Here is a 14,330-nt window from a genome sequence, read left to right as displayed (position 1 = left end):
ATGCTTGCTGCAGTGAAAACAAATTCATTTAACATTCAGAAGGTTCTGACAAAGTTCTAGGATAATAAAAAAAGAAGCCTAGGTTATAATCAGATATGTATAATCCTAAATGCATATATAGGAGTTTTGATTTCCTTATTCAGCTTGCTGTGAAACCAACAAAGGTCTCGTGCCACGAGTAAAAGCATAATGGTAAAAATTTTATTTTAAAAATATTAATCTGGCCCCAAAGTATAAAATAAGAGAGAGGAGAATACCTAGAAAGAGGAGAGAATACCTAGAAAGAAGATGAAGGGGAAGCTTTGATAGCAGAACATTTAAAGAATAAATGTTCTTTATGTGGTTATGAGCATTCCATGAGTTAGAATATGTGAAAGTACTTTCTAAACTGCAAAATGCTAGGTAAATCTAATTTTTATCTACTTCTCTTATTATTGCAGGGTATTACCCAATAATTGCTGGAAGAAAACAACTTAAAAATACGATTTATAATCAAGGCATTTCAATGAGACAAAACTAATAACCTTTGGAGTACCTGTAAATGTGAAGGAGAAGGAAAAGAGAAGGGTCAAAAAAGTCTTCATCAGTTGAGAACAGAAAGAACCACAAGACGAGGCACTCTGCCACTCTACCATTACGATGCCTCCCTCCAAGTTCCCACTAAACCAAAAAGTAATCTATAATTATGAAATGTTTCTCAGCTTCAACTTTCGTATCTATATAAAAAGTTGGAGCCCCTGGGTGGCTCAGTTGGCTAAGTGTTCGACTCTTGCTTTCGGCTCAGGGCATGATCTCGCAGTTTGTGAGTTCCAGCCCCAGGTCTGGCTCTGCACTAACAGCAGGAAGTCTGCTTGGAATTCTCTCTCTCTCCACCCCTCCCCCACTCACGTTCTCTCTTAAAATAGATGAATAAAGAATTTTAAAAATATAATCACAGAAACACAAGGAATAAGGAAGCCTATGTTAACACCAAATGTGATAGCTGATACATCACAGAATGCTGACTTGTGTTTGCTTACTTTCTCTGGGGGCACCAAAAGAACTGAACACATGTCACCCTCTTCCAAAGCAATTATCCTTAATCCTAAGAGGCGCTGGAGGTGACGAAATAATTCTCTTGTGCTATGCGTCACTCAAATGAATTCCTTTGCCAGAGGCATCATGAAGACTAACAGGCCAACACAAAGTGCAGCCATGTAAAAGGCTAGATAATCACAGCCACCATCCTCCTCAGTGATATACTTACTCAAAAATTTTGCTCTGGAAGAATTTAATTACAAAGATAGAGGGTTAAAATCCTGCCCATTTAAAGTGAATGACTGCTTCAGCTAAAATAGATTTCTTAAATATATATATTTAAAACATATCAATAACTGTGAGAAAGGCAGGCACTTTAATGGACAGCAAAATGCCACCGATGAGATGGCATGATCCCAAGCACTCAAAGCTTTTAGTATCTGTTGCACAAAATCCACAATGCTTCCCATGCTCACTTCCTGGCTATGAGTTCTTTTATTGTTAATGGAAATGAAACTGCATTACATAGTAGTTTTTGGAGCTTTACGTCTAAACTCAGCCTTTTGAAACAGCAGCCATGGATGTGATGCTGCCCATAAAACCCACTGCACGAAGACTTCCTATTTTAGTAAGTCACCTACAGAGACAACATTTACTGTAAGCTTCATCAGACACAGCATTATTTCAAAGAACCAGCAGGCCTCAGTTCTCAAGAGTCACAATGATAAAGGAACATACAGCCTCGGGCTCCCAGTTTAGTTAGATCTCCAGCTGTCACATTTTCTGGTCCTAAAGTAGTACATTTATAAATCACTACCTAGAACTTGTAAAAACAAATAAACAAACAAAAAATCCAGCCAAATGAACTTGAGGTATTTTGTGTTAAAAGAAGAAACTGCTTTTTTGTAACTTTCATTGGTTACCATGTCTATTCAGGGCAAAGAGGGCAGGCTGGCCTAGCGCCTCTACTACCCAGAGAACATCTTTTTAAGTAGGTATTATGATTAGGGGTAAGAAGATAACAAATAGAACTATAGCTTTAAAGAAAAGAGCCACAAATCTTTTTTATTTTTACTTAATTCTACTAGTGAACTCGTACACTGTGCAGAAATGTTTCCCAAATGGTTAGCAGTTAACAACAAGAGTAATTTCTCTTGTGCTATGTTTCTTGAAGGGATTACTTACCAATATTAGTAGTATATTATTAAAAAATGAAATCTTGCTCAACAACACCGGTAATGTTATAGAACATGTTTACTGTTAATATGCAAAAACAGGTCTTATTTATATATTTATAAACATGTCTATTTTAGGCAATGTTTGTTAAAATGTTTTCTAAAGTGCAGGATGTGATCCACTAGTGAAGTGTGAAATAAATAAATACAAGGGGTCCTGACCAACATGTTTTTTTAAAAAAAATAGTGTAAAATAAAAAATACAGTATGCCACTCTTAGCATGGGTATTATTTCATTAAATGTCTGCTTCAGGGGGCGCCTGGGTGGCGCAGTCGGTTAAGCGTCCGACTTCAGCCAGGTCACGATCTTGCGGTCTGTGAGTTCGAGCCCCGCATCGGGCTCTGGGCTGATGGCTCAGAGCCTGGAGCCTGTTTCCGATTCTGTGTCTCTCTCTCTCTCTGCCCCTCCCCCGTTCATGCTCTGTCTCTCTCTGTCCCAAAAAATAAATAAACGTTGAAAAAAAAAATTAAAAAAAAAAAATAAATGTCTGCTTCAGATATATATACATATTAAATTGTGTATGCAGTGGATCATAGCATAATCGTTTTAGTGTGTCATGGTCAAAAAACAAAAGCCACTAATAAAAACCTGGGGGTACCTGGGTGGTTTAATTGGTGGAGTGAATTCAACCCAAAACGGTAATAAGATACCATGGGAGAAACCTAAACAAAGAGGTAAAAGACTTGTATTCTGAAAAGGGTAAAACACTTATGAAAAAAATTGATGACACAAAGAATTGGAAAGACATTCCATGCTCATGAACTGGAAGAACAAATACTGTTAAAGTGTCTATACTCCCCAAAGCAATCTACACGTTTAATGCAATCCCTATCATTTTTTTTTTTTTGGAGCATTTTTTGGAGAACTAGAACAATCAATCACAAAATTTGTATGGAACCACAAGAGATCCCAAATAGCCGAAACAACTTTGAAAAAGAAAAGCAAAGAAGCATCACAATTCTGGATTTCAAGTTACATTACAAAGCTATAGTTACCAAACAGTATGTTACTAGCACAAAAATAGACACACAGATCAAAGAAACAGAACAGAAAACCCAAAAAGGGGACACAACTATCTGGTCAATTAATCTTCAACAAAGCTGGAAAGAATACCCAATGGGAAAAAAACAGTCTCTTCAACAAATGGTGCTGGGAAAACTGGACAGCTATATGCAGAAGAATGAAATTGGACCACTTTCTTTTCTTTTTTATTACTTAAAAAAATTTTTAACATTTATTCATATTTGAGAGTGAGAGAGACAGAGCATGAGTGGGGGAGGGGCAGAGAGAGCAGGAGACACAGAATCAGAAGCAGGCTCCAGGCTCTGAGCTGCCAGCACAGAGCCCTACATGGGACTCAAACTCACGAACCTGTGAGATCATGACCTGAGCCGAAGTTGGACGTCCAACCAACTGAGCCACCCAGGCGCCCCTGGACCACTTTCTTATACCATACACATAAATAAATTCAAAATGGATGAAAGACCTAAATGTGAGACTTGTAACCATAAAAATCCTAGAGGAGAACATATAGGCAGTAACCTCTTTGACATGGGTCATAGCAAATTCTTTCTAGATGTGTCTTGGGAGGCAAGAACAAACTACTGGGACCTTCATCAAAATAAAATGCTTCTGCACAGTGAAGGAAACAATCAATAAAACTAAAAGGCAACCTATGGGACGGGAGAAGATATCTGCAAATGACTTATCTGATAAAGGTTTAATATCCAAAATCTATAAAGAACTTATCAAACTCAACACCCAAAAAAACCAAAAACTCAGTTAAGAAATGTGCAGAAGATGGGGTCCCTGGGTGGCTTAAGTGGTTAAGCATCTGATTCTTGATCTCAATTCAGGCCATGATCTCACAGTTCGTGAGTTCGAGTCCCATGTTGAGCTTTTCCCAGACAGTGTGGTGCCTGCTTGGGATTCTATCTCTCTTTCTCTCTCCTCTCCATCTGTGACCCTCCCCTGCTTGTGCTTACTCTCGGGGGTTCTCTAATAAATAGACTTAAAAAAAAAAAAAGAAAAAGAAATGGGCAGAAGATACGAATAGACATTTTTCCAAAGAAGACATACATGCTCAACATTGCACACCATCAGGTAAATGCAAATCAAAACTCCAATGAGGTGGTACCTCACACCTGTCAGAATGGCTAAAATCAACAATACAAGAAACAACCGGTGCTGGTGAGGATAGGGAGAAAGGGAAACCCTCTTGCCCTGTTGGTGGGAACGCAAACTGGTGCATCCACTCTGGAGAACAGTATGGAGGTTCCTCAAAAAGTTAAAAACAGGGGTGCCTGGATGGCTTAGCGAGTTAAGCATCTGACTCTTGATTTCAGTTCAGGTCATGATCTCACAATTGTAGAACCCATATTGGGCTCCACACCACACTCAGTATGGAGCCTGGTAAGATTCTCTCTCTCCTTCTGCCCGTCCTGTGCTCCCATGCACACTCTCTCTCTCTCAAAAAAAGAAAAAAAGTTAAAAATAGAACTACCTTACAATCCAGCAATTGCACTACTAGGTTCTTAATCCAAACAATACAAAAATACTAATTCAAAGAGATATATGTACCCTGATGTTTACAGCAGCATTATCTACCACAGCCAAATTATGTAAACAGCCCAAGTGTCCACTGACTGATGAATGGATAAAGATGTGGTATGTGTGTGTGCACACACATTCGCACACACACACAATGCATTATTACTCAGCCATTAAAAAAGAATGAAATCTTGTCATTTGCAATGACACAGACGGAGCTAGAGAGTATTATGCTAAGTGAAATAAATCAGAGAAAGACAAGTACCATATTACTTCATTCATATGTGGGATTTAAGAAACAAATGAACAAATGGGGTAAAAAAGAGGGAGGCAAACCAAGAATCAAACTTTTTTTTTTAATTTTAGAGAGACAGTGAGAGAGAGTGAGCATGACTGGGGAAGAGGACAAGAGGGGGAGAGAAAGAAAAGGAATGAGAATTTCAAGCAAGCTCCACACCCATTGTGGAATAGGGGCTTGACACAGGGCTCAATCCCATGACCCTGAGATCATGACCTAAGCCGAAATCAAGAGTTGGACACTCAACTGACAGAGCCACCCAAGTGTCCCCCCCTCACTTTTTTTTTGGAAAGACTCTTAACTAGAGAACAAATTGTTGGTTACCAGAGGGGAGGTGGGTGGGTAGGGATGGGTAAAATAGGTGATGAGGATTAAGGAGAGCACTTGCTGTGATGAGCACTGGGTATTTTATGGAAGTGTTTAAATCACTATATTGTAACCTGAAACTAATAATGCACTGTATGCTAACAAACTGGAATTTAAGTAAAAACTTTAAAAAACATGCACATGAAAAAAATTTTTAATCAAAACCTTCTGGAAAGCAGTTTCAATGATCTCAATTTGAGTCAGTGATTGGCCTAACTTCATTGACTTTTGATAGTAAGAAAAATGAGGGGTTCTCTAATGGCTCAAAATCTGGAATAAGGCTTAGTAGGGTGAGATAAAAGGGTGGGACGGTATTTATAAATGGGATCAAAGAAAGACCCATATATCCCGTTTCAAGAAGGGGAGCCTATGAAGTACTTACAGAGGCCTCTGCTTTACTAAGCACATGCGTAAAACTTTCTATATCAGAGTGGTGAGAAAAAAAAATTGGAATGAATCACTCCAGAAAGCATGATATTCTGCAGCAGAAAAATACTAAAGTACTTTATTTTTTGAATTTAATTATTATGTAAAGTTTTAAAGTTTTATAATGATTACCCCATGTAACCTCACCCAATTTCAATAACTAAATTATTTTGAAGCAAATCCCAGGTATTATATTTTACTAAAAAATATTTCATTAAAGAGGCGCCTGGGTGGCTCAGTCAGTTAAGCATCCGACTTCAGCTCATGTCATGATCTCATGGTTCGTGAGTTCAAGCCCTGGGTCAGGATCTGTGCTGAAACCTCAGTGCCTGGAGCCTGCTTCAGATCCTGTGTCTGTCTGTCTGTCTCTCTGCCCCTCCCCCACTCATGCTCTGTCTCTCTCTCAAAAATAAACATTAAAAAAAGTTTTTTATTAAAAAAATTTCATTATGAATCTCTAATAGATGTGAAGTACTTTTTCAGAACAGGCAGATGACTTGGTATTTGAAGACTTCTGCAATATAAATGTGGCAAATCAGAAGACCAAATGGAGATCCATGGACAAGGAGAAGGCTATACCAGTCAGACATTCAAGCCACTCAGGAAGAAAAGTCTACTTGGTCCTTTCAACAGTAAAAGTATTGAAAGTGAAAAAATACAACTATGAAAAGAGTTCAAAGTGGTTCTAGAAGCAAGTGATTCTAGAAAAACTAAAACCATGGATTGTCAATTATTTGAATTTGATCATCAGCTAAAACAGTCTAATATGTTATTAATATTTGTTCTTTTGTTGTTTGTGCTTTTGTTCTTAACCAGGAATCCACTGCCAAATCTGAGGGTGTGAAGATTTAGACTTATCGTCTAAGAGATTTATAGTTTGGGCTCTTACATTTAGTTCTTTGATCCACTTTAGATTAATTTTTGAATATGGTATGAGGTCCAGGTTCAAATCAAATCCTTTGCATGTGAGTATTCAGTTGTCCTAAGAGTATTTATTGAAAAAATATAGTTCTCCATTGAATGGTCTTGGCATACTGGTCAAAAAGCAATGGATCACAGATGATTCTTCAATCTATTATGTCTATTATAATGCCAGTACCACTGGCATTAGATCACTGTTGCTTTGTAGTAAGTTTTGAAATAAAAAAGTGTGAGTCATTCAACTTTATTCTTGTTTTTCAATACTGTTTTGGCTCTTCTGGGCATCTTGCAACTACATATGAATTTTACGATCAGCCTGTCAATTTCTACAAAGAAGCCCAGCTAGAATTCTGACAGGGATTGTGTTAAATCTGTAGATCAGTTTGGGGAGTACTACCATCTTAACAATACTAAGTTTGATCCCTAAATATGAAGGTCTTTCCATGTATTTAGGTCTTTAATTTCTTTTAACATTTTATAGTTTTCAGAGTATAAATTTTACACTCATTTTGTTAAATTTATTCTATTTTGATAGTATTGTAAACAGAATTGTTTTCTTAACTTTGTTTTCAGGTTAAATATAAATGCTTTTGTTTAATAACAATTTGGACCTCTTCTCTCATGATCCATTCCCAGAAGGATATTATATCTTTTAATTAGAAAAGACTGAGCCACCCAGGCACCCCAAGTATCAGTAATTTTTAATTCTGACCGAAGGGGCATGGGGATGTACATAAAAGTGCTCTCATAGCTCAGTTGTGAACAATATTTTCACAACCATACAACTATAAATGTAAAAAAAACCCGGTGTGTGTGTGTGTGTGTGTGTGTGTGTGTGTGTGTGTGTGTGTGCTTTAGCCCCAGAGGGGGTGCACCATTCTTGGAGGTACTGTAATACCACGTTGATGCACAGAGTGAATGGGGCAAGCACCTATTCCATCTCCCTGCTCTAAAAAACATTTAACTTACTGTCCTCGGATACAGGACATATCAGATATTAAACTAATAAGAACAGATACTATACTTGATCTTAGCCAAGAGGCCAAGAAGTAACTGTGTAGAAACATGGTTTAACAAAGTATATGACGTAAGTATACAGGGAGAACATGGGGGAGTGACTGGGATGGTGTACACAAGAAAAATGAAAACCAATATTCAATAACACTTAAAAAAAGGAAGCATCTAGAGGACATGGTTAAAAGAGTGGAAATGCTTGTCTGTAGAGATCAGGACTTTACTACCTATGCCATATGGTTATTTTCATGAAAATTATTATAGGGCACCTGGGTGGCTCAGTCGTTTAAGCATCTGACTTCAGCTCCGGACATGATCTCACAGTTGGTGAGTTCAAGACCCACATCAGATCCTCTGTCCCCCTCTATCTCTACCCCTCTCTCACACTATCTCAAAAACAGACAAACATTAAAAAAATTAAATTATAAAAGGGTGTTGGCTGACTGTCAGTAAAGCATGCGACTCTTGATCTCAGAGTTGTGAGTTCAAGCCCCACACTGGGTATAGAGATTACTTAAAAAATAAAGTTAAAATAAAAAATTAAATTATAAAAAATAGATTATCTAGGGGCACCTGTGCAGCTCAGTCGGGTTGAGCATCTGACTTCAGCTCAGGTCATCATCTCACAGTTCATGAGTTCAAGCCCCACATCAGGCTCACTGCCATCAGCACAGAGTCTACTTCAGAGTCCACTTCAGATCCTGTCCCTCTCTCCCTGCCCCTCCCCTGCTTGTACTCTCTCAAAAATAAATAAAACACTAAATAAATAAGTAAGTAAGTAAGTAAGTATCTATAAGCATTCTCTTGCCCTAGTAACCCCAACTCAGGAAAAAACTGGATTAACCTAGACTTTTTGGAAAAGTACAAGTTCAGGCAGTTTTCTCCTTAGGATGCATGATGACATCGTGTAAATATTGATTCTAAACTCTCCTCATAATAAATCCCAAATCATCTTTGCTTCATAGTACTGCTCACACAATTCCAGATGGCTTTTAGCAATCCTGGCAATTTCACCATTAAATTCTCCTGATAAACTAGCCAAGATACCAATGCATAATCCCGCAAGAATCTTATCTGTGACACTCTAAAATTACCATATTAATGTGATACGGACTGTGTGTCAGCAAATGTGGTTAAAGGGCTAAATGGGTGATGGGCACTAAGGAGGGCACTTGCTTGATGAGCACTGGGTATAATATATGCAATGAATCATTAAATTCTACTCAGGAAACCAATACTACGACTATATGTTAACTAAATTTAAATACAAACTTTAAAAAGTGAAAAAATAAAAATAAATAAAACTTAAAAATAAATAAAGTAGTTGATTCCTACCAGTTTTTGATAGACCGTGCTGAGAAAAAAAAAAAAAAAATTCTTCCTTAAGCTCCGTTAAAGTGCTTTAACAAACTCCTGGAGTTAAAACCAACAGAACGTAATTCTAAAAGAAATTTAAGCTATGATACTACTAGGAACAAGAATTTTATACTTATTTGTGATTTTTCAAGAAAGTTAAAACGCATTATTTCTGGAATCAGAATTTTAATGTTTTTAAATATTTATTTATTTTTGAGAGGGAAAGAGTGGAGGAGGGGCAGAGAGAAGGAGAGAGAGAATCCCAAGTAGGCTCCACACCTTCAGCAGAAGCCCTACTCAGGGCTTGAACTCACCAACCTAGAGATCACGACCTGAGACAAAACAAAGAGCCAGACGCTTAACCGAGCCACCCAGGCACCCCTGGAATCATAATTTTAAATTAAGTCCCTCCACAACACACTGTAGAAGCAAAACAATATAATCTATTATACAACTGTTAAGTGGGAACATAAACATCCCTTAGCGAAGTATTTTGTCAGTTTTACAACTTACTTTTAAATGGTTCAAACACACACTCTCTCTCTCTCTCTCTCTCTCTCTCTCTCTCTCTCTCACACACACACACACACACACACACACTCTCTCACACACACACACACTCTCACACCAATGTTCACAAACATATCTCCAAAGATATAAAGCATCTGGAAAAAACATTAACTGGTAAATTGAGGTAACAGTATATTATGGATAATCGCCAACCTGGTTTTTTTTACTTTTTAGTAAAATTTTGAAAATCTTCTTCATACAAAGTTGGGAAAAATTAAAACAAAAGTTTAAACAATATGTGTATTATAGGGCACCCGGGGGGCTCAGTCAGTTAAGCATCCTACTCAGTTTCAGCTCAGGTCATGATCTCGCAGTTTCGTGAGTTCAACCCCTGCGTTGGGCTCTGTGCACTGACAGAGGAAGCCTGCTTGGAATTCTCTCTCTGCCCCTCCCCCACTTGCGTTCTGTGTCTCTCAAATTAACTTAAAAAAAATTTTTTTTAATCAAGAATATCTGTATTATGTGTACAAATTAAATGCTCACTATGTACCAACCACTGTCTTAAATGATTATATGCATTACCTGGATTTTATCTTCACAACACATCTGTTAAATTAGGTATTATTTCTACTCTCATCTTATAGAGGAAAAAAATAAAACCTGGAAAGGCAATATGACTTCAGGACTCTTAAGAAAGGAAGTAATGACACGACTTCTAAACTTGTTTTAGTTTGTTCCATCCAAAGACCCTATAAATTTGCAAATATATAGGAAAACCTTAACAATGTTGTAAAAGCACCTTATAATCAGTGTTAATGTTTCATTGCTTGGCATGGTTTTTGGCTGATACAGACTTTGTTCTATTTGTTCAAATGATAAGATTTACTAGAAACTATGAATAAAAAAGTAACACTTGATTTTACAGTGCCTTCACTTTCATCTAGAGAATAAACACTTAAATTTTATCTTAAGCCTATATTCTTTCAGATGAATGATATTCAAAAAATTTTAACGGAGAATAACATCTTGTAAATAAAATCTTACTGAAAACTTAATATATAGGTGACAGAATCCTGTCTCCTCACTCTTCCTTTCTCATTCCCTCACAGTGCAAAATAAAGGCTCTGAGACTTTGTGGGACACAATAGGAAACCAAGTGCTTTAGAATCTGTAAACTGTTAATGATCACAACTGCCAAACACAGAACTTGCTGGTAAAAGCTGAAGTTACAAATTCCAATTTAAGTTCATTAGTGATAGGTAAGAAAACAACAATATGCAGAGAAGTTGTCATGTACACCCTACTTTAGACACAGAAGTAAGTATCTTATTTTAGAAGTCAGGGAGGAGTGTGTCAAAGGATAAGCTGCTACCCTTAGCCAATTTACCTTCTGTGCTAACATACTTTAGCGATTTCATCAGATAACAAAGACGAAAAAGAGCAAAAAAATCAATTCTTTATGCTTCCATTTTTTTATTTGCAAGTAAAAAGATTTTCTAACAATGTTCTATTTCACAAGGGTAATATGAAGATAATTAAAATTATATGCAAGATTGTAGTCTCAGGGGTCTGCCATAAATATAAGTACATACCCATTAGAATGCAAAGGAAATATCATCTCCTTATTCTTGCAACTAAAGAAAAACAAGCCATTATTACTAGACTACATTAAATGTAGAGAACATTTTCTTAATTCTGGAGGAACAGAATCATTTACATCTTAATGTTTACATGATTCTTTCCAGACCAGGTTCAGCAGAATACTCAAAACTTTAAAAAAAAAAAAAAAAAAGTCCTCAAATTAGCCTCCAAGTTTCTCATTTAATAAAAAACAACTTACAGATCTGTGTCTACTCCATCATGTCCTCCTAGCTTTTATTCACAATCATTCTTCATCAATCTTCCTTTCTTTAATCTTCAAAATTCCCTTATCTACTAAGGCAATCAATGTACACATATAAGACTCCATAGAAATAATCTTTCCATTGAGAAGCAGACAAAGGCCACAAAGAAGTAACTCTTAAAAGAAGAAATATAAATCAATGTGTGAAGATGTTTAACTTGGGGCATGTGGCTGGCTCAGTTGGTAGAGCATGCAACTCTTGATCTTGGGGTTGTGAGTTGGAGTCCCATGTTAGGGATGGAGTTTACTTAAAAAAGATATTTAATTTTACCCATGAACCTATACACATTTAACAAGATACCATTTTCCCTTATCAGACTACCATAGATGAAAATATTTTCAATAATTTAGTTCAAGGTTTTTGAAGGGGTAGAGAAAGAACCATTTAAGCACACACATGCACAGAGAGGCAGAAAGTAAAGAGAAACCACCTTTCTAGGAGGCAAATTTATAATATGTAATAAAATTGAAAGTATGTATATCCCTTGACTCAGAGTGTACGCTTCCAGGATTTATCCTAAGAAAATAATCAGCCAAGTTTGTACTATGAAGATGGGATGTACTACAAGCATCTACAAGGATGTTCAGTATAGTATTATTTATAATATGAAAAAACACAATTTATACATATATATATTGACTAAATAAATTACTGAATTAACTACAGACATTAAAAATGAATGATCTATTTTTTAAATTAGAAGTTCCTGCTATATTAAGGTGATAAAAGCAGGTTTATAGTACAGTTTGACTGCATTTCCTTTTAAAAAAAAATTTTTTTTTAATGTTTATTTTTGAGAGACAGAGTGCAAGCGGGGAAGGGGCAGAGAGAGTGGGAGACACAGAATCGGAGGCAGGTCCCAGGCTCCAAGCCATCAGCAAAGAGCCAGACGTGGGGCTTGAGCCCACGAACTCTGAGATCATGACCTGAGCTGAAGTCGGATGCTTCAACGACTGAGCCACCCCAGGCACCTCTTGACTGCATTTCTAAAATATGTCCTGATACACATTTTTAAATTCTAAAAAATTAAATTAATTAAATGAAATTAGTGGTTATCTTTGAGAAACGTGTCAAGAAAAATTAGAAAACTTTGGCAAGAGACATGTTATTTTCTCTTTAAAAATTTTCCTTTAAAAATTTTTTTTGGGGCGCCTGGGGGCTCAGTTGGTTGAGTGTCCGCCTTTGGTTCAGGTCATGATCTCACAGCTTGTGAGATCACAGCTTTCTCACAGCTTTCACATTTACTTGGTCTCTCCAAGCTGGCAAACTCAGCGGTATTGGAAACCTTCCCCTCAAATAACTGGTTGGTCAAATCTGGCCTACAGCCTACTTCTGAAATTTTTCCCTCATTCATCTCTTCCTCTGAATCTCACTGTCATTCGCAGAGCTAAGAGCTAAGGCAGTCCCACCCATTTCTGACTTAGACTCTAAAGGCAAACAAACATTTCTTAAGTACCCATTAAACATTTCTTAAGTACACATTATATGCCATAAACAGTAAAAAGGAGCTAAGAATATAAAGATTAATGAAGCAAAGTACTACCATCAAGCTCATCCGGAGGCAGAGAGATGCAGCAAGATAATACAATGTGACAAGTACTACAATAGAGCAAAATCCACAAGATGTCAATCTCTTTCTTATCTGATCTAATCTTAAAACTACCTGAATTATCTTTCTAGAATACAAACCAGATCCATCCCTCTTCTGTGGTAAAGTCCTTGATGAGTCTACTCCACTGCCTACAGGATAAAGTCCAAATGTTTTAATACCATCCAAACACTTCACAGTCTGGTCCCAACCCACTTAATGGTACTTATTACTTCTCTTTTACTTCACATCCAATAACTCAGTCATGTACAACTAGTTGCTGCTGATAATATTTTGTGCTCCTAATATTGGAGAGCCCTGCTTCCTTGTGCCCACCAGCGGAAATCCTATCCTACTATCAAATAATACTTCCTCTCTGAAACCTTTATTAACCTCTGCCAATGTAGTTTTTATACAATCTATTGAAATACTTATCACTTCATATTTGTTTTTCTTTCTACTGCTAAACTGTGAGACAGATTTTTTTGAAAGTGTTTTTTAAGCTTATTTATTTTATTATTTTTTTAATGTTTATTTATTTTTGAGAGAGAGAGAGAGAGACAGAGCGTGAGCAGGGGAGGGGCAGAGAGGAAGACACAGAATCCGAAGCAGGCTCCAGGCTCCGAGTGGTCTGCACAGAGCTGGATGTGGAGCTTGAACCCACGAACCGTGAGATCATGACCTGAGCTGAAGTCAGACACTTAACCAACTGAGCCACCCAGGTGCCCCTATTTATTTTTGAGGGAGAGAGAGAGAGAGAGAGAGAGATAGAGAGAGAGAGGGAAGGGAAGGGGCAGAAAGAAAGAGGAGGAGAGAGAGAATCACAAGCAGGCTCCACACTGTCAGTGCAGAGCCCAAGGCTGGGCTCAAACTCACAAATCTTGAGATCATGACCTCAGGCAAAATCAAGAGTTACACACTCAACCAACTGAGCCATCCAGGCACCCTATGAAACTGAGATTCTTAAGGACAGAAACTAATTTTGTTATGCTACCTTACCCAAAGTCTAGAAAGACAGTAATTACTCAAGAAATGTTTGTTAAATGGATGATGGGTGGAAACAGATTTGCAGAGAACAAAAATGTACTAATCATTACATTATTTTTTTTTGTCTATCTAGAATCCAGAGTTCTACCTAAATCCA

At 37.1% G+C, this 14,330-nt stretch overlaps 1 protein-coding gene and 1 non-coding gene across 5 annotated transcripts in view; both read right to left on the bottom strand.

Annotated features, from left to right (window-relative positions):
• CSNK1G1 (casein kinase 1 gamma 1) overlaps nucleotides 1-14,330 on the bottom strand; it is a 165,479-nt gene that overhangs the window by 90,109 nt on the left and 61,040 nt on the right. The window lies entirely within an intron of this gene.
• Nucleotides 7,679-7,868, bottom strand: LOC124509042 (U2 spliceosomal RNA). The gene has a single exon (XR_006961399.1). It is a non-coding gene; the product is annotated as a U2 spliceosomal RNA (small nuclear RNA).

Source organism: Lynx rufus, unplaced genomic scaffold (assembly GCF_022079265.1).
Source record: "Lynx rufus isolate CCGP_SWC_20201006 ecotype Redwood Valley unplaced genomic scaffold, mLynRuf1.p SCAF_13, whole genome shotgun sequence".
NCBI classification, from domain to species: domain Eukaryota; kingdom Metazoa; phylum Chordata; class Mammalia; order Carnivora; family Felidae; genus Lynx; species Lynx rufus.
Note: the sequence above shows the minus strand (reverse complement) of the source record. Positions and strands in the feature narration are given on the sequence as shown.